Here is a 27,041-nt window from a genome sequence, read left to right as displayed (position 1 = left end):
AGGCTCCACAGGGAGCCCAATGTGGGGGCTTGAACTCACGAACCCATGAGATCATTACCTGAGCCAAAATAAGAGAGTCAGATGCTTAAGCAACTGAGCCACCCAGGCACTCCTTTGTTTTTCATTTTTAAGTGTTTTCTAGGTTTTGAAACTGCACATAAATAACTGCTGACTCCTTGGGAATATTCTATACTTCTATTCAAATAGCTCCATTAATCCACACAGTACCTATTTATGGGGCAAGATAGAACTTTTGAGATTTTTAAGCGAGTTTTATGTATGATTCCAATGAAGTTGAATATTCCACTGAAGAATCAGAAATACCACATTAACAGGAGCAGGCGGTTAAGAATAGGCATAGTCCCGGGGCACCTGGGTGGCTTAGTCAGTTAAGGGTCCGACTTTCGCTTAGGTCATGATCTCGCGATTCGTGGGTTCGAGCCCCGCGTCGGGCTCTGTGCTGACTGCCAGCTCAGAGCCTGGAGCCTAGTTCAGATTCTGTGTCTCCCTCTCTCTCTGACCCTCCCCTGCTCACACTGTCTCTCTCTCTCTCTCCTAGAAATAAATAAAAATAAAAAAATAAATAAAAAAAGAATAGGCATAGTGCCAGTATAAATCAGGAGTCAGTGACCAAGGAGACCATGGGCTGGGTCAGTGTAATACCAATGGTGTTCGAATAAATCACAGGTAGCCAACTGGAAAACTTAGAGCCACGTATAACTCTCTAAAAGTGAAAACAGGTCCCTGAAGGAAAGAAAAATGATTAAAAATTAAAACTATCCATCAATTTATACCTAAAATATGTAACAAATATATGTCAATTCCATATGATGCCACGAATTATTTAAAGATCAGAATTTGGAGGCAAATTATTGCAACCTTTCATTGAAACACTGGCAAATTCCTGATACTACTATTTAATCAGACTCTAACATAGTAACCCATGGCAAAGTGGTATACTAGAAATAGTGAACTGGAAGTACAGGAGACCTGAGTTCTCATCTCAATTCTGCCACTAACTACACAGCCTGAGTGAAGAACACAGCAGACACTAGGCAAATGTAATGTTAAATCAATGACCCTAACTTTTTTATGCCTCTAACTAATCACCTGTAATAAAGAACACTTAATTAAAAGATCTTTAAAGGTCTTTTTTTTTTTTTTTACAAATAGTTTATTGTCAAGTTGGTTTCCATATAACACCCAGTGCTCATCCCCACAAGTGCCCTCCTCCATGCCCATCTCCCCCCTCCCCCCTCACACCCATCAGTCCTCAGTTTGTTCTCAGTATTCAAGAGTCTTTCATGGTTTGCCTCTCTCCCTCTCCCCCACTATTTCCCCCCTTCTTCTCCCCCATGGTCCTCCGTTAAGTTCCTCCTAATCCTCCTATACGTGCAAACATATGGTATTTGTCCTTCTCTGCCTGACTTATTTCGCTCAGCATAACACCCTCAAGGTCCATCCATGTTGCTACACATGGCCAGATTTCATTCTTTCTCATTGCCATGTAGTATTCCATCGCATAGATAAACCACATCTTCTTGATCCATTCGTCTGTTGATGGACACTTAGGCTCTTTCCATGTTTTGGCTATTGTTGAGAGTGCTGCTATGAACATTGGGGTACATGTGCTCCTATGCATCAGCACTCCTGTATCCCTTGGGTAAATTCCTAGCAGTGCTATTGCTGGGTCATAGGGGAGTTCTATTGTTAGTTTCCTGAGGAACCTCCACACTGTTTTCCAGAGGGGCTGTACCAGTTTACATTCCCACCAACAGTGTAGGAGGGTGCCCGTTTCTCCACATCCTCGCCAGCATCTAGAGTTCTCTGATTTGCTCATTTTAGCCACTCTGACTGGCGTGAGGTGGTATCTCAGTGTGGTTTTGATTTGTATTTCCCTGATGAGGAGGGATGCTGAACATCGTTTCATGTGTCTGTTGGCCATCTGGATGTCCTCTTTGGAGAAGTGTCTGTTCATATCTTCTGTCCATTTCTTTACAGGGTTGTTTTTCGGGTGTGGAGTTTGGTGAGTTCCTTATAGATTTTGGATATTAACCGTTTGTCTGACATGTCATTTGCAGCTATCTTTTCCCATTCTGCTGGTTGCCTGTTAGTTTTGTGGATTGTTTCCTTTGTTGTACAGAAGCTTTTAATCTTGATGAGGTCCCAATGGTTTATTTTTGCTCTTGTTTCCCTTGCTTTTGGGGATGTGTCAAGTAAGAAGTTGCTGCGGTGGAGGTCAAGGAGGTTGTTTCCTGCTTTCTTCTCTAGGGTTTTGATTATCTCCTGTCTCACGTTCAGGTCCTTTATCCATTTTAAAGGTCTCTTTTAGTTATAAATTTTTAAAAAATTTTTTAATGTTTTTATCTTCTTTTTAAGAGAGAGCGTGCGCATATGCACATGCACGCCCACAAGCAGGGGAGAAGCAGAAAGAGGAGGAGACACAGAATATGAAGCAGGTTCCAAGCTCTGAGCTGTTAGCACAGAGCCTGATGCAGGGCTTGAACTCACGAGCTGTAAGATCATGACCCAAGTCAAAGTCGGACACTTAACCCACAGAGCCACCCGTGCCGCCGTATACCTATAAATTCTTTAATAAAAATCCAGGTTTATTCCTATGACTGGAGCGGGTCAGAATTTATTATGACTAGTTTTAAAGAAAGCCAGGGTGGGAGAGAAAAAAATAGAAAGTTTTCTAGCAAAAGTAGCAGCATGACCTATAACACATGTGTCCAAAGGACCTTATCAATTCAAGCGACTTTCGTGAAGACCTTAAGTACTACCTAGTCCAAATCATTCACTTTACAAGTGAGAAAACGAAAACCCTGAAATATTACATTATATGCCCAAGGTCATATCATACTATCTAGCTGTGGCAATGCTAGGACTAAAACTCCAATTTCTCTAGTCCCCGGTCAAATAATCACTATGTTTCTTGTAACCCAAGACCTCTAGAACTGCATACCTTAAGTGCTACCTGTAGTATGGCCATCCCTTCAATCAACATATGCTCTTTCAGGACCTCTAGTTCTACTATATCATATAGATGTACGAGGTAGGCCGTGAGTTATAGGCAAAGAGATCCAAAAACTCATAGAGAAAAGATCTGCAAATGATATATCTGATGAGTACTAGTATCCAAAATATACAGAGAACTCTTATAATTCAAAAATAAAAAGACAAATAACCAATTTTTAAAATGGCAAAGGATTTTTAGGCATTTCTCCAAAGAAATGTATACCAGTGGTCATTAAGCACATGAAAAGATGCTCCATCATCGTTAGTCATTAAGGAAATGCAAATCAAAACCACAATGTGATACCGCTAAACACCCACTAGTATGGCTATAAACAAAAAGGACAATAACAAGTGTTATGAGGATATGGAGAAACTGGAACCCACATACACTGCTGGTAGGTGCAGATGCTCTGAAAAAAATGTGGTAGTTACTCAAAAAGTTAAAAATCACATTACCATAGGACCTAGCAATTCCATTCTAGGTATATACCTAAAAGAAATGAGAACATGTGTCTACACATGAACTTGTACAGCAGTCTTTATTCACAACAGCACAAAAGTGGAAACAACCCAAAAACAAAATGTATAGTCATACAGTGGGGTATAATTCAGCCCTGGAAATGAAGTACTGATACATGCTACAACACAGATGAACCTTGCAAACACTGCAGTAAGTGAAAGAAGCCAGACACAACAGTCTACATATTGTATGATTCCATTTATATAAAATGTCCAGGATAGGCAAGATGAACCTTGCAAACACTGCAGTAAGTGAAAGAAGCCAGACACAACAGTCTACATATTGTATGATTCCATTTATATAAAATGTCCAGAAAACGGATTATGACTGCCAGGGACTGGTGGAAGGGCAGAATGGAGAGTGACTGCTAATGCTATAGGTTTCCTTCTGGGATGATGAAAATGTTCTGAAATTAAACAGTAATGATAGCTGTGAATTTTATGGTATGTAATTTATATCAATATATATCTTTGTTTTATTTATTTTTTTAACATTTATTCACCTTTAAGAGACAGAGCACAAGCAGGGGAGGAGCAGAGAGAGAGGGAGACACAGAATCCGAAGCTGTCAGCACAGAGCCCAGCGCCGGACTTGAACTCATGAACCATGAGATCATGACCTCAGCCAGTGTCAGCCACTTAAACAACTGAGCCACCCAGGCACCCGCCTTTTGTTTGTTTCATTAAAAAAAAATTTAACGTTTGTTTGTTTTTGAGAGAGAAAGAGACAGACTATGACAGGGGAGGGGCAGAGAGAGAAGGAGACACAGAACTCAAAGTGGGCTCCAGGCTCCACAATGTCAGCACAAAGCCCAACACGGGGCTCGAACTCACCAGCTGTGAGATCGTGACCTGAGCCGAAGTCAGATGCTCAACCGACTGAGCCAGCCATGCACGTTCATTTTAAAATACACACAGAGACACCAAAGTGAACTTCTCACTCATGCCCTTTTGGGTTGGAAAAAGAAAAATACCAATGTAAGGTTAATGCATCGAAGTCGCATTTCATTACATACTGAACCAGGCATGTGCTATAAAGTAGGAATACAGAGAAAATACTCTGTTCTTATGATATTCATAGTTCATTAGAAGTAGACAAAAGTAGTCAAATAACTAACAATGTGCTAAGTGCAACAAGTGCTACAGAAGATATACAATAATAGAAGTACAGAAGAGACTTGATTTATAATGAGTTAGGAAAGTTTTCATGGAAGACATCTAAACTAGATTTTAAAAAAGAATACAACATGGGGCACCTGGGTGGCTCAGTCAGTTAAGTGTCCAACTCTTGATTTTAGCTCAGGTCATGATCTCATGGTTCCTGTGTTTAAGCCCCGCACTGGGCTCTGAGCTAACAGTGCAGACTGTTTGGGATTCTCTCCCTCTCTCCTCCTCTGTCTGCCCCTCCGCTGCTTGCACACTCACTCTCTCTCTCTCAAAATAAATAACCTTAAAAAAAAATCTTAAAGAATAGAACTTCTCTTCAGCCAGATAATGGGAGCAAAAATACCATGTATCAGTCCATGCTAAGTGTCATAATGGCATTTAGAAGTGGGACAAATCATTTCTCTGGAGTGATTTACAAGAGCTCCATGTTAAAATTTAAGCTCATTTTTGAGAATGAGTGGAACATGATTATGTATAAAAAGAAAGGCCTGGACTTTAAGATAAACTGAGGAAATAATGAATCACGGGCAAAATACAACTGGAAATGCACATATTTAGCTCCGCACAGCAAGAGTAACACAAAAAGACTGCTGAAATAGCACTATTTGCAGGTTCGATTTGGGTAGTATTCAATTTGTTTCTTCCAAAGAAATACTGCCTCAAGTATTCCAGTTGTTCCAGCTCTTTCTTGCACAAGTAACAACTACATGTCAGCTATCTATCTACTCTCATTTTCTTTTTTTTTTTTTTATGTTTACTTATTTTGAGAGAGAGAGAGCATGAAAGCAGGGGACAGGTAGAGAAAGAGAGGGAGAGAGAGAATCCCAAGCAGGCTCTACAGTTAGCGCAGAGGCCAACATGGGGCTCGATCTCACAAACCATGAGGTATTGACCTGAGCTGAAATCAAGAGCTGGCCACTCCACTAAATGAGCCACCCACGTGCCCCTCTACTCTCACTTTATCTTTAAGACTGAGTTAAGTACTAATATCCCAATTTTAACAAGGAACCCCATCAACTTCAGGAAGGTTAGTTAACATTTTACAACATATCTCATGCATTCTGCTCAGGGTTATCAACTTATTCTCTCAAACCTTAAAACAATCCTAAGAACTATGTATTACTAAGTATTTTTATAGATGAGATAATTGAGATTCAGGAAAGTTAAGCAATTTGCTAAGGGTCACACTGGGAATAAAAGGCAGAACTGGGAATTAAATCCAAGTCTGCATGATTCTAAAACTCTCATCCCCTTGATATATTATTGCCTCATCTGTCCTTAATCATTATTCACTCTGATGCAGTATGCTTCAATTTTTATACTCTGCATTTCCAGTGATTAGTAGTAGTCGTCACTTGCATGGACAGGTACAATGTGTATTTGCTAAAGACACTTCCTATGCCTTAGAGCTAAGGGAAAGCTAACAGCCTTTAGCTGGGGAAATCCTAGCCAAGAGAAACCCCAACACAAGGTCACTTCTCAAAACAGAAACTCTTTTTAGATTTTTCCAAAGAGTAGGGAAGAGCCTCCAATGCTACAGCAAACTAGCCTGAGGAAGAGATGCAAAGAAATCTTTTCATCAGGGAGATGGAAAGGCAAGCCTTACCAAGTCTGGTTACAGCAATGCAGAGATCATGCAGTACACACTGTAGCAAAATCAAGTGCTGACAGCTGAGATGTATCAAGCCGCATAAAACTGCTTTTAAAAAAAAAAAAAAGCTAGAAGCATTTTAAATCCTAAAAATGCCTCTAAGCAACTGCAAGAAACTGACACAACAAAAGAGTGGGTTAGCAGGTCAAGAGTTAAATCCATAAAACTCACATGACAGCATCAGCTCGTACTGGTAGCTCATGTCTCCCATTCGTTTTACCTTTTCCACATAGAAAAGGTACACTGTTTTTTCTCAGTTCCCAGTGACTTTAATACCCTTCAAATGTTTCTCAGCTTGCTAGATGGCTACCCCAGGACATAAGAATGATGCAGCAACATCCCCCTCTAACAGCAGGAAGGGATTCAAGGACTGGAAAAAGAAATGAATAACTAGGAATGATCTTCATTCCCATTCCAAACACCACAGGCTTGTCCTACTTATACAAGAGGAGTGACTATTACATGACACACATCCTAAGCCATTTGTTTTCTCTTTCAGACCAGAGTTAAATAACCTTTTAGATTTCANGTGTGAGGGGGGAGGGGGGAGATGGGCATGGAGGAGGGCACTTGTGGGGATGAGCACTGGGTGTTATATGGAAACCAACTTGACAATAACCTATTTGTAAAAAAAAAAAAAAAAAATTAATAAAATCAATAAATGAAATAAATATGCTAGACTCCAGACTCTATCTCTCACATAGGAATGTTATTTGAGGGACACCTGGGTGTTGCAGTTGGTTAAGCATCTAACTCTTAATCTCAGCTCATGATATAATCTCATAGTTTGTGGGTTTGAACCTCATATTGGGCTTTGCACTGATGGTGTGGAGCCTGCTTGGGATTCTCTCAGTCCCTACTTGTGCACACGTGCACTCGCTCTCAAAATAAACGTTAAAAAAAAAAAGGAATGTTATTTGAAAGAAATGGTATTTAAGGTATTTGGAAAAGTTAAAAGCTTAACAATAGCCAACATTTGCCATATGTTTACTTCCTGTAATTCTAAGCCCTTTGCATCAATTATTTCTCACAACACTAGGAGGCAGATATTAACTCCATTTTTCAAATGAGTAAATTGAGACACAAAGAGGTAGAGTTACTTTCCCAAGTTTACACGAAAATCACATGGTAGGGCTGAAATTCAAACCCAAGCCATACAGTCAGTAAATGTGAGTGAATATTACTAAACTAATATAATTTTAACATGTAATGAAAATTATGTTAACATATTACAGCACATGGCTTAAGGAAGCCAACACAAAACCTAGTCAAACATTGAATATCTGAATTATACTTTGTTCCCACCACCATATACCTTCCTGTATATGCACTCTTGAGGGTTAACATGTAACAAATACATGTATGTGGAACAGAGGCTCTGGAGTCACACAACCCTAGTCTACAATAGGTCACTTAATAGCAGTATGGGCAAGCTGCTTAACTGTGCTTCGGTGTCCTCATGTGTCAAACAAGGATAATAGCTACCACACAGAATTATTTAAGGACTCAACACATTATAAAATCATCTGAGAATAGTGGCTAGCATATAGTAAGTACTAACCAAATGTCATTAGCTACTATTATTTCACCCTGCCATTTTACCTGTTTTCCATGTGATTGCCACATTTTAGGATCTCCATAGTTCAGTAATATTCTCTAGTAAAATTTTTTTAAGTTTACTTATTTTTGAGAGAGAGAGAGCACACGAGCAGAGGAGGGGTAGAGAGAGAGGGCAAGAGAGAATCCCAAGAAGGGTCCATGCTGACATGGGGCTCAAACTCATGAACCATGAGACCTGAGCCAAAATCAAGAGTCAGACACTTAACCAACTGAGCCACCCAGGCACCCCTCTAGTAAACTTATAATCCCTTTAACATTGATGCTAATGTGAGCAACTATTCTATCATTTTGAAGTTACAGCTCCATTGTGTTTCTTACTGTAAACTCTTATCTCTTAATACAAATTGTCACAAACTTATCTCAATACAAATTATCACATTTTCGATTAATTGGTAAATTGACTTTGAGAGTCATTGTGAATGGCTTTTTATCAAAACATCTCATACTGAAATGGTAATTATTGGGGCGCCTGGGTGGCTCAGTCAGTTAAGCGTCTGACTTCGGCTCAGGTCATGATCTCACGGTTCTTGGGTTCAAGCCCCGCATCAGGCTCTGTGCTGACAGCTCAGAGCCTGGAGCCTGCTTCAGATTCTGTGTCTCCCTCTCTCTCTGCCCCTCCCTTGCTCATGGTCTGTCTCTCTGTCTCTTTAAAAATAAACATTAAAATAAATAAATAAGTGCATAAATAATTAAATAAGCAAATATATAAAACGGTAGTTATCTCTTCAGAAATTATTTACTTCACCTTCTCATTTGACAAATATGAAGCCCAAAGAGTAAAGTGGCTTGCTCAAGTCTATATATAGTTAAACAATGCCAAAAACTGAAACAAGACCTCCAGACTCAGTCCAAAGCTCTTTATTATCTCTCTAGGCTGAATAATTCCATTTCCTGTACAGGAAGGTGATAAACATCTGAGAACAGAGAATGACTCAAATCCCTAAGGATAAAAAAAATTTCAGGATACAAGGCTTCAATGATCATTTAACATAGCAAAACAACAACAAAAAGTGGCATTACTCAATACTGTTTCCTTCTCAAAAATATCAGGTCATCTCACAAATTTGCTCTGCTAAATTTCTATTAGCCTAACCCACATTTGCTCATGCCACTACTTCTCAACTATCTGCAACTTTCTGAAACTTTCTTGGCAAATTCAGGTCAAAATCCTATTAACAAACTCCAGGGAACTGTCACAGTACAGTGTTATTATAGCAAATACCCCTAAAAATAAATGGGGCTTAGAAATTCTATTATACTGAGATTTCAGTGTAATTATTTTTGCTGTGATAGAATCTGATGTGGTTCCCCACCCCCAGAAATAGCCTTCCATGAAAATACTAATATAAAAGAGAAGACATAAAAATTTTCTCATTAAGGCCACTGATATTCATTAAACTTTCCCAAGTTTTTTGGAACATTTCAAATCTCACATGAGTTTACTAAAGAACTTAATTCATATCACTCTTTCCAAAAGTCTGCTCTAAAAAAAGACATGTCTGGGGCACCTGGGTGGCTCAGCTGGTTGAGCGTCCGAATCCTGATTTCATCTCAGGTCGTGATCCCAGGGTTCGTGAGAGCAAGCCCCACGTTGGGTTCTACACTGACAGTGTGAAGCCTGCTTGGGATTCTTGCTCTCCCTAGCTTTCTGCCCCTCCCCCACTCACACTCGCTCTCCTTTCAAAATAAACATTAAAAAAAATAAATAAAAAGATAGGTCTGCCTTTTATAAACTACAGTATATAACCAGAGTCAAGAGTAGAGGCGGGCAATCCATTTTACAAACAAGCCATAGCAGGATTAGGGAGAGAGGAAGAGAGAGAACAGGAAGACTAGCAAATCAAATAAATTATTTACTTAAAAGTCCACAGGGTACAGAGCACTATGAGATGCACAGTGCCAACCAGCTCCACCCCTTCTCTGCTAGTCAGTACAGGTCCCAAGATGAACATCAGAGTCCAACAACCAGCCAAGTTCCAGGTAAATTGGCCTTACCAGGCTAGATGGGGCCAAACACAAATATTTTTAACTCCGAGTCAAAGAACAGAGGTCCAAGGAAGATGATCAATAGTTTCAATACTGAAGGGGGATTAAGAAAGACAAAGGCTATGAAAATGACTGAATATACAGACACTGGGTCTTTTGAAAGGGCACTTACAGTAAAGTATTGGAAAGAGAAACAAGACAGGAAGGGTATTAACGAATGAGTATAAAGGAAAAGGCAGCATACAGAATACTATTTTTTTTTAGATGTTTGAGCTTAAAAGAAAAAAATATGGCAATAACTCTAAAAGATAGAAAGGCAGAGGGTTTTATATATATACCTCTATGTATTCCTATTCTCAAAGACTCAACAGAGAAAGCAAAGGATGAGACAGTAATTGATAAAACTGAGGTACGAGACAAAGTGCATACTAGGAAACACGATGGGGGAGTAAAGTGATCCATGTGGATCCTTAAAGTCACCAATCACAATTAAAACAGAGGAGAGAAGATGGCAGGGACTTTGAAAAATCAGAAGCCATGCAAAAATGGCAAAAAAAACAATGGTCTAGAAGTGACAGTGAAGGACTAGAAGTACATCGTTCTCACTGTCCAAGAAGTGGCAAAGTATTCAACCAACAAAAATACAAATAATAGCATTCATTAGAGGGAAAAAAAAACTTGTTTTCAGGTATGGGTTAGAAGATGGAGGAAATGTTAAAAGAAAAGGTGAAGAACCTAGGACTTTGCTCACATTTGTGCACAGGTTCTACTAGCCCCAATACAAGCAGCTGGTAAAGGAACATCAGGAATGAGGTGGAGAAGGGTGGGGCTGAGCTCTCTTTATAATAACTAAAGAGAGAAAACTTTGAAGAAATTATCAACAGGGCACATGAAGAAAAGATAAAAACTTTTTTGAGTGAGCATGATGGGGAGAATGAAGAGAGGAACATATCCAAAAAAAAGTGCTAGGTATCAATGACAGCTAGTCTCCAGCACTAACTACATTTTCAAGGAGAATGACCTTCAATCCCACTTTCCCAGAAGCTGGACCCTGAAACTTCCTTAGATCTCATTTGACAGACTATCAGTTTGCAGAACTGAGTGTCAACAACTGTTTTATTTTCTGAATCGGACATTTTTATAAAGGGTTTGTTGAAAGCTCTACAAAAGGATATGAGAGACATTATCCAAAAAGTGAATGTCCTTGACTAGATCTAGGGCTAGATTGTATTTGGTCTTTTATGCCCTCCCCATCCCCCACTCCTGCACATGCAGACAAGATAGAAAAGGCCAGGAAACACCAATTATTCCTATTCTTATGACCTCTAATCCAAGGATAGGGCAGGAGAAAGAACATAGATTTTTTTGTCACAGTGATATTGAATCCTAACACTACTGCTCCCCCAGGGACATTTCTTAAACCCCCTGAGCTTCAGTTTCCTCATCTATAAAGTAGGAGTGACAATACATTTCATGAGGTAGTTTTAAACACTAAAGAATTAGTAGACATCAAGTACCTGCCATATAGTAGACACTAATGAAATGATAAGATATTATTGCCACACTGCTGTTTATATAGGACAAATTCTGCTAAATGAAAAAATTCTAAAGTAACAGAAATTCCAAAAATTCCTCTGGACCTGACAGTTAATCTAACTAACAATGACATTTATTAGGGTACAATTTCCATAACTAAGAACTTATACAATGCTTAGTGGTCTGAAATATACTTTTTTTTTTTTTCCAAACAAGTGTTTCCAAAGTAAACTTTTTTTGGGGGCGCCTGGGTCGCTCCGTCAGTTAAGCGTCCGACTCCGGCTCAGGTCACGATCTCACGGTTCGTGGGTTCGAGCCCCGCATCAGGCTCTGTGCTGGCAACTACCTCAGAGCCTGGAGCCTGCTTCAGATTCTGTATCTCCCTCTCTCTCTGACCGTCCCCTGCTCACGCTGTCTCTTTCTCAGAAATAAATAAAACATTAAAAAATAAATAAGTAAGTAAATAAAGGAAACTTTCTAACTTTCAGTTCAATCCCAAGCAAATTTTAGAGACTCTCAACATAACTCAAATAAATGGTGTCATAAAAGCATGTGGATATAGAGTAACAAAGCAAAGAATTTGAGGCAAAAAAGGCTAACCCCTTGCCTGCTCCCCAATTTTAGTTAACTAATATCACAAATGCCCCCAGCTTACCAATCTCATAATCTTAGAGCTTACTTTCTTTCTCCATATCATCATTAACTTCTATCTCTCCCCTCTTCAAAACTTCTAATATACTTTTATTTTTTTTAACTTCCTAAATTCAGATCTTGACAGTGTTCACACATGATTTCTACAAAAATCCTCAACTGGTTCCTTTCCAATATCTAGCTAACACCTCCGGACTAATCAATCTACAGTTCTAAATTTATCAGTGCCTTACCTTCAGTGTTTCCTAAATGGCAGCAAGAGCAAGTCCAACTTCCTCAGTAGAATGTTCAAGACTGTTCATAATCTGAGCATTACCTCATTAATCTTATCTCCTCCTAGTCTATAATCTAAACTCTATTATTGGAGCAGGCAAGTATTCTTTTTTTACCCCCCACAGTTCCACAGAAAGTGGTTTATTGTTCTTAGAATGAAAAGATGATGCTTTCAGAACTTTCAGTAGTGAAGACAAACTGTTAGAACTTGAAAACTTTTCTAAAACATTATTTTGTCAGCTGAAGTAGGCACTTCAACAGAAAATTTCCAATTTGCAACTGGGTGGAGCCTGAGCTGGCCAACTAGATGCAGCTAACCGTAGAAGCAGGGCTTGCACCTGCAGCCATTGTACTGACCTCCTTGCCCTGATGCATGCAGAGCTCCTTCTTCCCCAGCACTCACTCACAACTCTTCCTCACCACCCCATGCCTCACAATCCTGTACAGGACCCCACAGAAGAGACACGGTTCTGAGTGGATAGGTGGAGCAGCCTGGCTGGCATCCAAGCTAATCCAGGCAAAGAGAAACGGTGATCCTCCCTGAGTTAAGTGGCCTTGGAGGCCTCTTCTACAACAGAAGTCTCCACTTTTGGACACCCTCTCCTCCCCTGCTGATAATCCTTGGTGTCAAAACAGTTTTTAGTAGGAGTGCAGGTGAGAAGCCCTACTTTCTCACAGGCATTTTTGTGGTAGATTAGTACCTGTTTAGGTGTGTTTACTTGTTAGGTGCTGCCTACGGGGCAGGCAGGGAGCCAAGCTATTTTGGGGGCAACAGAGGCCAGGATCAGCTCATGAGAGCCTGGCACTATCCAAGGACGGCCAGAGGCCCCACCCCCAACACTGCCACTTCACACCCTAGTATGGCTGTGGGGTTGGCATGTCTGGTATAGACCAAGCAGCGGCTCCCAGCAACTACGAATGTTTGAAGGAGGAAAACAAGGCTGCCAGCTCAAGGCTACCCCAACAGTGATCCTCAAAGGTAGAGTAGACAAGTATTCTTGGGTCCAATCAATAATAAGTTTATCCCAAACTCAGTATCTTTGTTCTTGTGTTGCCCTGGTCTGGAAAATCATCCCCCTCCTTTCTGTCTATTCATATCCTATCCATCCATCATTGTAAAACCATAGTGTAACTGACTCCATGAAGACCTGACAGACCACTTCAGCCTAGACTAATCTCAGTAAACTATTACCTGTCATTTTGACATAAATTAGTAGCATAACAACAGACTTTCTAGAGCATTTGCCACTGTACCATGGATTGTGGCATTTTCACCAAAGAATACTAAATTTTCCATACGCCTAAATTATTCAATATACAAACTTTCACCTGAGAGGATGCCTTTTCACTTGTTTTAAAATGTTCCATCTTTGGGGGCACCTGGGTGGCTCAGTCGGTTAAGTGCCAGACTTGGCTCAGGTCGAACTATGGATTCGAGCCCCGCATCAGGTTCTGTGCTGACCGCTCAGAGCCTGGAGCTTGCTTCAGATTCTGTCTCTCCTCCTCTCTGTGCCCCTCCCCCGCTCACGCTCTGTCTCTCTGTCTCAAAAATAAACATTAAAAAAAAAGATAAAATGTTCCATCTTTGGGGCGCCTGGGTGCCTCAGTTGATTAGGTGTCCGACTTCAGCTCAGGTCACGATCTTACAGTTCATGAATTCGAACCCCACGTTAGGCTTTATATTGACAGCTCGGAGTCTGGAGGCCCTTTGGATTCTGTGTCTCCCTTGCTCTCTGCCCCTCCCCTACTCGTGCTCTGTCTCTCAACAATAAAGATTTTTTAAAAAAATAAATTTAGGGGGACCTGGGTGGTGCAGTCGATTGAACGTCCAACTTCGGCTCAGGTCATGATCTCGCGGTTCGTGGGTTCAAGCCCCGCGTAGGGCTCTGTGCTGAAGGCTAGCCCAGAGCCTGGAGCCTGTTTCAGATTCTGTGTCTCCCTCTCTCTCTGACCCTCCCCCACTCATGGTCTGTCTGTCTCAAAAATAAATAAACTATAAAAAAAATTGTTTTAATTAAATTTAAAATGTTTCATCTTTTATGAAACAATGGTAATTAAATGAAAAGGTAGTTTTTCAATTTCATGACCTTACCAGGAAAATAAAAAGTTCTTCTGAAATACGATTGGTTTATTAAATCTAAGCTCTGGAATCACCGGTCAGTATCACCCATTTTAGCATTTACATATGATCCAATATTGTCATGGAACTTTTTTTTTAATGTTTGTTTACTTTTGAGAGGGAGCATGAACAGGGGAAGGGCAGAGAGAGAAAAAGACACAGAATTTGAAGCAGGCTCCAGGTTCTGAGCTGTCAGCACAGAACCTGACGCTGGGCTAAAAACTCATGAACCACGACATCATGACCTGAGCCAAAGTTGGATGCTTAACTGAGCCACCCAGGCGCTCTGACCACAAAACTGTTTAAAAAAACAGGTACTGTCTCCCCAGTTAGAATTTTAAATTCCTTAGGAACAAGGGACTGTATACAGCACTTTTTTGTATTTTTGTTTTGCCCACATTAATTAGCCCTGAGTTAAATATAAAACAGGTACTATAAACTGAATAGACTAAATTGGCTTTTAAATTTGATGTGAAACTGACCAAAAATGTAAATGAAGCCACTGTTCCTTGTCTTCTCTCTACCTCTCTTCCATAAAGATTCTCTGACTCTTCTGGATTATACCCACTTAATGAACTGCCACCTACCTCCCCTATTTCTGCTCTAATCCCACTCCTCTTGCCTTTTATGATCTGAAATTTTATCCCTCCTAGCTTATTATTTCTCCCTGTTCCATTAACTGCCTCACTACCAACCCATCTATTTTTTCATCATACTTCTTTACAATTGATTCTTTCAAATCACTTCTGGATCAACTTTTAAAACAAGTCAAATATAATCATCAGTCCTCAAATTCCTGCAAAAAAATTTAGTTGAAATTTTTAAAATTACATAATTTATAAATAATTTAGTAAAATTATACTAAGAATATCTCATATCATACTCTGTGGCAGAAAGCATAAGAACTGCTGCTATTCCTGATATAAACCTACCAGCAACCATTTCTTTGTCACACAAACAGCCTAAACTACCTTTGTACTCTCTTCCATATGTATGCAGCTTCTGTGTGCTCTGGAGCAGCCTTCCATTTTAAAGATATTAATACATCTTTAAGTTTATCAAGATCTAAAAATGATATTCTTCCTAACCTAGGGGACATAAGCCAATGTCCACCTCATTTACTTAGGGAATAATGATCTTAAATGCAGAGTTCATAAAATCATCATGTGCTCATTGTAACATTCAAGAGCAAACTCAGGAGTCAAATCCTAGCTTGGCATTCACCAGTTGTGTTGACTTTAGGCAAACTGATCTCATATCTTAAGGATTTTTCATCTATTAAATGGGGATAATAATAGTATCTACCCCAAGGGACTGTTGAGAAGACGACTAAATAAAGATATAAAAAGCACTTAAATACAGTGGCTGGCACATAGTCAATAAATGTTAGGTTTTATTATTATTTCTCAATGACTGAGAATCCATAGAAATTGTTCAATTATAATTCTGCTTATTCACTGATACTAGACACAAATCACTAAGATGGCCTAAATAAGATAAATACCCCCCAGGTAATTAGGAAGACAGAACTTTTGTGATAAAGCTATTCCAAGGTTTAAAGAGCCAAAAATTAACTACATTTACCTTGCTCAGCATTTAACTTACCCAATAAACTTGAAACTGGATAAAACCAGAGACTTATTTTTAGAAACAGGAAATGCTGTCAGACCAAGGTAGATGACACCATTTTTCTATCTGAACTCTTTCAGTCTTACAGAAAACCTACACACATAAGGCCTGGGCAAGTGGGTCAAGAAAATACATTTCACCTTTTAATTATAATGAAGCTCAAATCTGTTCCTATATATATTTGCCTCTCAACAGACTAAAAGTGTTCTTTTCCTTTTTAAAAATGTATTTTTTACACAGAAAACAAGAGATCAATCTTTTTTAAGTTTATTTTTGAGAGTGAGAGAAAGAGAGAGGGGAGGGGCAGAGAGAGAGAGGAAAAGAGAGGGAGAAACAGAATCCCAACCAAGCTCCACACTGTCGGCACAAAGCCAGACACAGGGCTCAATTTTAGGAACCATCAGATCATGACCTGAGCAGAAATCAAAAGTAGGCATTTAACAGACTTACCCACCTACGCACCCCAAAGGAGACTAATTTTTAAAGGCTAGGTGTACGATATTTATATTAAGATAATGCTTTCATTACAGAAAATTTCAATTCAATTAAGAATACATTAAGCAAGTTATATTCAATGATTTTTATTTATAGAGACTCAAAATCAAAGCTGTTATTTAAGTCATCTTGGGAAGCAAGACTCTTCCAACAATGCCAGTGAGGCTCAAAACCTTTTTAAAACTCTGTTTGCAGATTCTCAAAGACAAGCCTCACACACAAAAATCCTAGAGTCCACCTCTTAGAATTACATTTCACTTATGACCAAAAACCATAACTGATTATGCACTTCACCAGACTTGCTTATCTCCAAAAGTTAAATATAACTCCCCCAAAACAAAGACTTGTCAGGATTGAGTGTGCAATATGCTCTAAAGGCAAATCCAAAAGAAGTATACCAAACACTTCAATTTGGAAATCTCATTAAAATAAATATATAATTATTTTTCATTTTGGAAACTTCTGATACTGGTTTTCAAAAAGCAGTCATATTACCTTATAGATACCCCTCAGAGACAACCATAACTATAGCTAATAAAACTGAAAATCTGAAATATCATACCGGTTCTATGTAAAAGCAGCAAAGTTGATACTGTGGATAACAGGTTGTTTAATCTGAACAATTAAACTACCATGCTTCCATTAACATTGGCTCCCAGAGTGCCTCTAAAGGAACAGTGTTTAATAGTTATTTATACCCATTCTTCTTGAAAATTTCATTTGGTTCAGGCTAGTTTGAGTCAATTGGAATTCTCCAAAAGAAGGAACTTCAAAATTGTCTTTTGATCTTTTGTTGGTTTTTGTTTCAAGAGATGGATTTGGGGTAAGAGAGGAAATTATCCTAGTTTAACTTACCTAGCCTAACACATCCTGCTCTAAACACTTTGACTGAAATCTATTTACCACACACTTCAAAATTTGATTAATATCCTTCTACTAGGGGCGCCTGGGTGGCTCAGTGGGTTGAGCATCTTTCCCGTTCAGGTTATGATCTCACAGTGAGACCGAGCACCTCATCCTCAGGCTCTGCACTGGCAGTGTGGAGCCTGCCAGGGATTCTCCCTCTCCCTCTCTCTCTCTGACCCTCCCCCGTGAGTGAGTGGGTGGGTGAGTGTGTGTGTGCGCGCACGCGTGCGCGCACGCACACGCTCACACGCATGTAATATATATATATTCTATATCCTTCTTTTAAAATGGCGCTTATCTGGCTCAGTTAGTGGAACATACAATTCTTGATCTCCGGGTTATGAGTTCAAGCCCTACACTGGGTGTAGAGATTATTTAAAAATAAAATCTTAAAAAAATATATTTTTTTTATAAAAAATATAAAACTGTATTTTCAGTTAAGCATCTGACTCTTGGTCTCAGCTCAGGTCTTGATATCCCAGTGGTAAGTTCAGGCCCTACAGTGAGCTCTGTGCTGGGCTTGAAGCCTACTTTATATACATATATAGACATATACATTCTTCTAAAGAAAAAAGTCTGACAGAGAATCTTGTGCCACGATTTCAGCAACTGTCATTCAAATTTTTTTAAAAATCCCAAATCTGACCCTGGACAATTCTGTGACACTGGACAAGATACATAGCTTCTCTGTGCCCCAATTCACCATCTGTGAAGTGCGACTAAAATAACAAACCATATACCTATTTCATGGGTAGGGTGAGGATTAAATAAGATTATGTGCTTGACACATGGCAGGCACTCAATAAATATTTGTTAAATGAATGAGTAAATGAAATAATGTACATAAAATGCTTAAGATAGTACCTGACAAATTATAACTAATGCTGTAAAATCAGTTGTGATCTATACTTAGAATAAGCAAAAGTAAATGGTTAACAATATTAGTATCATTATCCCAAAATTCCATAACCGGATTGTTTTTAAATAATTTTTATTTTATAATTTTTAAATACTATTTTAAATAATTTTCAAAAGAAAAATAATTTTCAAAAATTACAATGGTCTGAAATATTCTCATATATTATCTCACCACTAGTCTCAATTTCCAGTTACAGGGTCTATCTTTAAGTGATGAAGGACTGGCTAAAACACCCAGAAATTCTCTCTCCCTTGTACCAATTATAACCATATAGCCAACATTTGGACTAAGGATGAGTCATTCAAGGAAAACAGATTAATAAAGAAAATTAGTCACTGATGAGCGCCTGAGTGGTTCAGTCAGTTGACCTTCCAATTCTTGATTTTGGCTCAGGTCAAGATCCCAGGGTCATGGGATGGAACCCTGCCATGGGATCTGCCCTGGGCAGGGAGCCTGCTTGAGATTCTCTCTCTCCCTCAGCCCCTCTTACCTATGCTCGCGCGCGCACGCTCTCTCTCTCTCTCTCTCTCAAATGAATAAACAAACTAGTCACTGAGAGAGCTACTTAGCTTCATCATAAATTAGTAAAATTAAGGGTCACCTGCGGGGCTCAGTAGGTTAAGTGTCCCACTCTTGATACTGGCTTAGGTTGTGACACCAAGCCTCATGTCAGAGTGTGGAGCCTACTTGGGATTTTCTTCCCCTCTCTCTCACAATATATAAACATTTAAAAAAAAAAAAAATAGTAAAGACTAATAAGCTTTTAAAAATTCTTGAGTTGTTGAACTTTTTTTAGTATTTATTTATCTTTGAGAGATAGAGATAGAGACAGAGCTTGAGTAGGGAGGGGCAGAGAGAGAGGGAGACACAGAATCTGAAGCAGGCTCCAGGCTCTAAGCTGTCAGCACAGAGCCTGACACGGGGCTCAAACTCCCGAACCACGAGATCATGACCTGAGCCAAAGTCAGATGCTTAACCGACTGAGCCATCCAGACGCCCCATAAATTCTTGAGTTTTTTCTAGTCTGCCCAGTATATAAAGATGTTACCTGACTTTAGACTAAATCATATTAATTTTTAAAATAATGAAAAGAGGAAGTTTTTCTTCTATTCTTTGGGTAAATAAAAAATAAAACTGAAATAACTAATAGTTATGTACCAGACATTATGACCTAAATGCTTCTGTACATTAAATTACTTAATCCTCACAACCACTCTCTTTCCATTATAAAGATGGAAAAAATGAGGCTTTCTGAGGCTGCAGAACTGGAACCATGGAGTTTTAAATAATCTTATAAGGTAAAGTGCTAATTAATCAAAATGGTCAAGGAATGAAACTAAGACAAATAGATAACCAACTGTCAAAGAATCAGAATACAACAAACCACACTTAACAAAACTTTACTTGACTGAAAGTGAATGATTTCAGAAACATACTCTAAGGTCTCATGACACCTAGAAGTCAATGTTACACGATTCCACTGTGAATGTGCAAAAAAGACTGGATTGTATACATACTACCCTTGTAATCCACTCTGAAAGTCACTTCTTATAATGAATTCCTATAGTTTATCACTTGTCTCCTCACATTTCAAAAGAAAATTTTTAATTACTAAAGTCCAGTGGTGGTCTGAAGTATTATAAATACTTACATTTACAATATGTAAATGTATATATGTACATATATAAATATACATATGTATACATATAAATAAATATGGATATAGATAAACATAAATGCATTTTACTTATACTTCTTATTTTGACCTGGTTAGAGTAAAAAGGATAAAAAGCAAATAAACTGGCTTTATAAAACATTTATAAAGTTATTAGAGAAAAAAAAATAACAGAAGACTATGAACAAAATTACTCCAACATCTCTCAGAAATTTAAATACCTCTACTCCAATGTCTCCATAAAAACAATTACTAAATTACCCTACAATCTTCTGATATAATTCCACCAGAAAAGTCAAAATGGGGCACCTGGCTGGCTCAGTCTGTAGAGCATGCAACTCTTGATCCCTGAGTCATGAGTTCAAGCCCCACACTGGATGCAGTTTATTTTTAAAAAAATTTTTTTAATTGTTTTTATTAAAAAAAAAAGTCAAGGGGGCGCTTGCGTGGTTCAGTTAGGCATCAGACTCTTGGTTTTGGCATAGGTCATGATCTCACAGTTCATGGGTTCAAGCCCCTCGTTGGGCTCCATGCTGGCAGTACAGAGCCTGCTAGGGATTATCTCCCTCCCTTGCTTGCAAGAGCACAGGCTCCCACTCTCTACGTGAATAAATAAACTTAAAAAAAAAAAAGTCAAAATGATCATTACTTTAAAATACATATTAAGCACCTCTTTAAAAAAATTTTATGGGGCACCTGGGTGGCTCAGTCAGTTGAGCATCCGACTTCGGCTCAGGTCATGACCTCACAGTTCATGGGTTCAAGCCCCACGTCAAGCTCTGTGCTGACAGCTCAGCCTATTTCAGATTCTGTGTCACCCTCTCTCTCTGACCCTTCCCTGCTCATGCTGTCTCTCTCAGAAATAAAACATTTTTTTAAAAATTGTACATTTATCACCCAACTGTGCCACATATATATTAAGTTAAATCATCCCAGTTACTAATTTAAACTTGCGTTTAAATTGGTTCGAAGTTAAGTATATACAATATTAGTACATACATTATTCTCCCTTTAATAAAAGAGGAAGAATGACTACTGAGACAGCTTAGTGGCCAAGTCAGAGAGAAAGGAGTTTTAAACAGAGTTAACTAGCTTGGAATTTTCATTATTGACATCAAAATAAAATGTTATTCAACAAAATAGTTCAAGTGAGGTCCTACCTCATATCTCATTTCAGTTAATAACTCCAATCTGAGAGCATTACAAAGGCACTGATTAAGCATCTTTCCAAGAAGGAATGGTGCATAGTTACTTCTTTGCCAGTGACAGATTCCAAAGGAGTATGTACTTTGTGGCACCAGGACTGGACTCCTGTACTTTCACACCCTAATAACTGTTATAACTCCTGAAGCAGTTGGGGCACTCCCAACCTCTGTTACAGAAAACATTAAGCAATTTAAAAAAAAATTTTTTTTAAAGAAAAAACATTGGGGTGCCTGGGTGGCTCAGTCAGTTAAGCGTCCGACTTCGGCTCAGGTCATGATCTCATGGTTCATGGGTTCCGGCCCCGCTTCGGGCTCTGTGCTGACAGCCAGCTCAAAGCCTGGAGCCTGTTTCAGATGCTGTGTCTCCCTCTCTCTCTGACCCTCCCCTGCTCATGCTGTGTGTGTGTGTGTGTGTGTGTGTGTGTGTGTGTGTGTGTGTGTGTGTGTGTCTCTCTCAGAAATAAATAAAACATTAAAAAAAGAAAAAAGGAAAAAACATTAAGCAGAATTCTAATAAAAGGAGTCCATGTAAATAAGCCTGAAAAATTAAAATTGCTACCTATACACAGGCATCATTATGATCAATCATCAAAAATTCTACTGAGGACCTACTATGTGCAAAGCTCAGTGAAAGGAACTGAGGGAAGTACTGGCTAAAACAACTTAGCATCTGATGAAGAAACTCTGATCTAATTAGATAAAGATACAGACTAGTGAAACTAACCAAGAATATAAAGGGTACTGGCATTACAAACTGCAAGACTGGGGGGTGGGGGAGGACTTTTGATCCAACTAGGTAGATAAGATACATGCTAATGTAACTTCCCAAGAACATGAGGGGAATCAGCAATAAATGTCAAAAATTTAGAGAAGATTTACTTTTGCAAGTAAATTTATGAAGTCAGCACAGACTTCATAGAGGGGAACTGAGCTGAGCCTTGAAGGATGGAAAAGTTTAAATAGTTAAACAGCATAAGAAAAGAAAAGGACAAATGATAATAGGAACAAAGGTGCTGAATGGGAATGTGGTCATTAAATATTAAATACCTACTACATGTCAGTCACTATTTCAAGTACTAGGTATACACTAATGAACAAAGCAGATGAATGCCCGTACTACACTTATGAAGTCTAGTAAGGAAGGAAGATAATAATCATGCAAGCAGATATATCATTATAAATTATGATAGGTGCTGTGAAGGGAGGCAACAGATGCCAGTAACTGGGAATAACGGAAAAGGACTAGCAAAATAAGATGATGAGGGAAGCATCTATCTGACACATCTGTTGAGGCTTAAGGAAGGCAGCCAGGCAAAGAGCAGGGAAAAGAGTGTTCAAGGAAGGCAGAGCCACATGTACAAAGGCCCTGTGGCAGCAAAGGGCTTGTTAAGGATAAATAAGAAGCTGATGTGATTGAAGCATAGGGGACAACACTGGCATTAAGTGAAGCTGGAATAGTAAGCAGGGGCTAGATTATACAAGACATCATAGGCCAAGATAGAGTTTGAATTTGGTTTTTATTCCAAGCTCTAAAGAAAACCTTGAAAAGTTTTTGCTACTCACAAAAACAGTATGTTTATTCAACATACTGTTGAATAAAAGGAACCAGACTCAAGAGTATCTGCTATATGATTCCATTTTACAAAACTAATATACACTGTTAGAAGTCACCCAGGGAGGTGAAAAGGAGACAGGAAATGGAAAGAAACTCAGCAGAGGCCTATGAGTGCCAGTTCTTGATCTAGGTGCTAGTTACATAGAAATACTCAGTTTGTGGGGGGAAAAAATGATCAAATTGTACACTTATGTGCATTTTTCTAAATATACATATATGTTATATGTAACTTAAATAACAAGATATGATTTTTTTAAAACTTAATGCAAGTTTTTAATAATATGTTTTAAAAATATTACTCTGTTCGAATAAAATGGGACTAGAGAAGCACACCCAAATAGGTTATGATTGATAGATTAACCTGATGGAAACTTTTAGATACATGTAACATAGGGAAAGGGGTAAATGAAATACCAGTGAATACAAAGTACCATGTTCATAAAGAATAAATTCAGGGTCTAGGAAGGGAGTTATGCAGTAAAAAAATGAACTATAAACACCTTAGAATGCAAGGAAGACTCTCTAGAAATTAAGAAAGGAATAGCTAAAAACAGCAATGCCTAAAAGGTTAGCAATACTTGTTATGTTTTGGCTTATATTTTAATATGGTTATTTCCAAGCTCTTCCCTTGCTCCCCCAACCCTAATACACAAAGAGTGTAATGAAAATGATCCCAAAGTTGAGCACCATTCACATCTGAGTTCAAAGGTCTCTGCCCCTTACTAGCTCTGGCAATAACTGCTCTGAGCTCAGCTTCCTCATGTAAGAGGAGGATAATAACTGATAGAGTTATTTTCTTCTCCCTATCACCACCCAAAATATTGAGCTGTAGACTGGTATTCTAATTTAATTATTATTTCCTAATGATATACCAAGGGCACATGGTTGATGAGTTTCCATTCTCAAAACTGACAAATGGGAAAGAAGGATTATAGAACAGTCAACATGTAGAAATAAAATGGATAAAGAGAAACCAGGAGTAAGATAAAATGGGGCTGCTTCTAGAAGCTTGGTAAAAGAGGTTTTTAAACCTTTTCTAAGACAGACTTGAGCTACGGTAGATTGGGAGTGGTCCAGTGACCTGAGAAATCATGAGAAGGAAAAATAATTTTATGTCTTCCCAAAAAGACACAATTTCTACCTGATGTATTCCCTTTGTGGAATAGTAACTAAAATAAGTTGGACATAAACACTAAGGATATTCTGTCATAGGTGGAAGGGCAAAGCCTTCAATTATTTTATAACATCCCCACCCTTAAGAATTACTTTAACTACAATGTATAAAGCACTTCTTATGGTAGAGCCAAAGATGTTAAGTTTTATATTTCAGGTGTTACCATTTCAAAAAGGAAATAAAAATAATAAATCTTTGGGTAACCTCCCTCTGCAACGTATATTCTCTTGTCCTAAAATGAAAACCTGGTTCCTTATGAATCTCTTTCCCCTGAGATACAAGGGTTCCTATCTCTACCAGTCTTACTTTTCTCATACACCTCACCGATAAATAACTACAGTTTCCCTATTTCCTACGAAGTTGGCATACTGACTCTCTAGTATTCACTCTGATCTCATCAGTCTGAATCAGAACACTGAAACTCCACAACATTCCCAGGGATCACTCTGCTAACCAATACCTTAAAAACAACATGCAGTTTAAACAAATGATGGCAGTCATGGTGATTACACAATTGCATAGGTTTGTCAAAGCTCATCAAACTGTACACTTAAAAGTGATCAACTTCACTGTATGTAAGTTAGACCCTGACAAAGCTGATTTTTCTTTTTTCTTTTCGAGAGCAAGAGCAGGAGCACAAGGAAGAGAGAGGGACAGAGGGAAGGAGAGAGAATCTTAAGCAGGATCCAGAGTCAGAGCAGAGCCCAAAGTGGGGCTCAATTCCACAACACTGGGATCATGACCAGAGACTAAATCAAGAGTCGGAAGCTCAACCAACTAAACTACCCAGGCACCCCGAACACATGAATTTCTTCAGCAAATATCTGCTGAGCATTTATTATGTGCATCAAAGTTTCGCCAAATCTTTCAACTTGCCTATCTGGGTCCTTCCTACCTGTTAAGTAACGTGCTTTACTCACAAGCTGACACTGTCCCAAAAAATCATGTTACATGAAAAATGGTTCAGTTTCAGGGGCACCTGGGTGGCTCAAATGGTCAAGCATCCGAATTCGGCTCAGGTCATGATCTCACGGTTCATGGGTTCGAGCCCCGTGTCAGGCTCTGTGCTGACATCTAGCTCAGAGCCTGGAGTCTGTTTCGGATTCTATGTCTCCCTCTCTCTCTGACCCTCCCCTGTTCACGCGATCTCTCTCTCAGAAATAAATAAAACATTAAAAACTTTTTTGGAAAAAAAAAAATGGTTCAGTTTCAGATCATGAACGTCACCCTAACAGTCACACCTCTACACCGGAAAGACCATTAGCTATCCATCAACTTCCATTACATTAATGAAAACATATGATCACCCAAGCAGTCTGTATTTCAGTACAAATACTTCCGTTTAAAAAAGAAATTAAGTACCTACTGTATAGAGAACACACAACTAGCATAGCCTTATATGTTTGTCTTTCTACCAAAAAACGAAAACCTCTCAAAAGCATGCTGATAACACTGCTAGAAGAAAAGAAGTAACGTTATTGAGGAACAGACTTAATGGACTTGAATTTACAGTCCAAGGTCACCCAGTGGCTGGGCCAAAGGCCTAGAACCTAATGCACTATATATGCCTCGTGGAGATAACCATGGAACTCAGAAATAGACTTGGGTTTAAATTCCAGCTCCACTTCTTACCAGCTGTATCTGTAAACTGAGAAAAGTCATTTTACCCTCTGGCCCTCAGTTTGCCCATCTGTGAACCAGGGACGCCCACTACCACCTCGCAGCCGTGTGGAGGCTCTAGGAGATATATGGCACCTAGCACAATTCTTGGGCACGGAGTAGGCAACTCAACATTACTAGTTCCCCCACCTGGTCTTAAACTATTTACAAGTAAGAAAATACCTATTAATCAAGGTAACTCACAATCCCTGTTAGCAATCACAGAACAACAGAGAGCCCTTGGTTGCTGCCTTCCCCATCCCACTATTTCCAGTTTTTGACTTTAGTTACTATGTTTAGAAACGTGATTTAATTTTAGAAACTTGGAAAATTCTTCCGAGTAAATCAAGCAAAACCTTAATCTGCCCCAAGGGGAATCCTGAGCTAAATAATTGTTTCTGACAAAAGAATTTTCTATGGGAGTTATTTAACTTGGCCACGCGAACGCCACCAAAGCTGCACACGAAGTGACAGAAAATAATCTGGAACGTACCCCGAAAAGAAATATCCTCCTAAAACCCAAACGTCTGCTTCCCTAATCCGAGCTAATTAAGTCTTACTAGGTGATCCGAATTCCCCCAAATCTGACACCAGGCCAGCTCCTGAGGCCAGGACTACAGCCGTCCGAAAAATGCCCTGAACAAACCCCACCTCTCAAAATATCCCCAAAAGGCAGGGAGGTCCGGAGAGTGTCTTCTCAATCAACAGATAAGGCACCAGGAGCTCAGAAGCACAATTCTTTCCCCAAGGTCATTCAAGTCAGCGAAGGTGCGACGGAGAATCTGCAAGCAGTCTCCGGTTTTCTGGAGATNACAAGCTCTGCAGTGTTAGGAAAGGGGCTGACGCGACGAAGCAGCAGATGCTCCAGAGCAAGATGGTCTTTCTCGGCTCACAGAGCCGCCTCTGAGGTTATTAAGAGAAACCGCAGGCACCTCTGAGAGCTCCAACACGGGCTCCGAACCCCCAGCCCGGCCGCTCCGGGACGCCGGCGGCCCCGCAGGCAGCCTCCGCAGCCGGCGGCCGCGCGCCNTCGAAACTCTCCTCCGCCGCCCGAAGCTGTCCCCTCGGCTCTCTGCCCCAAACATTTCTCCTCAGATTCTCGCTCCCACCAGAAGTCTCTCAGAACCTTCCCTCCCCCTCCGAAAGAAAAATTTCCAACTCCAAAAAAATTCTCAAGGTCTCGCCCCAAAAGAAGTCCCCTTCCGAGCCCTTTCTCCAGAATTC

The 27,041-nt window shown here is 39.4% G+C and overlaps 1 protein-coding gene across 5 annotated transcripts in view; it reads right to left on the bottom strand.

Annotated features, from left to right (window-relative positions):
- The window catches only part of LUZP1 (leucine zipper protein 1), a 92,916-nt gene that overhangs the window by 65,764 nt on the left and 111 nt on the right, over positions 1-27,041 (bottom strand). The gene's annotated exons all lie outside the window — the stretch shown is intronic.

This window comes from Crocuta crocuta, unplaced genomic scaffold, assembly GCF_008692635.1.
Source record: "Crocuta crocuta isolate KB4526 unplaced genomic scaffold, BGI_CrCroc_1.0 scaffold127, whole genome shotgun sequence".
NCBI lineage: Eukaryota > Metazoa > Chordata > Mammalia > Carnivora > Hyaenidae > Crocuta > Crocuta crocuta.
Note: the sequence above shows the minus strand (reverse complement) of the source record. Positions and strands in the feature narration are given on the sequence as shown.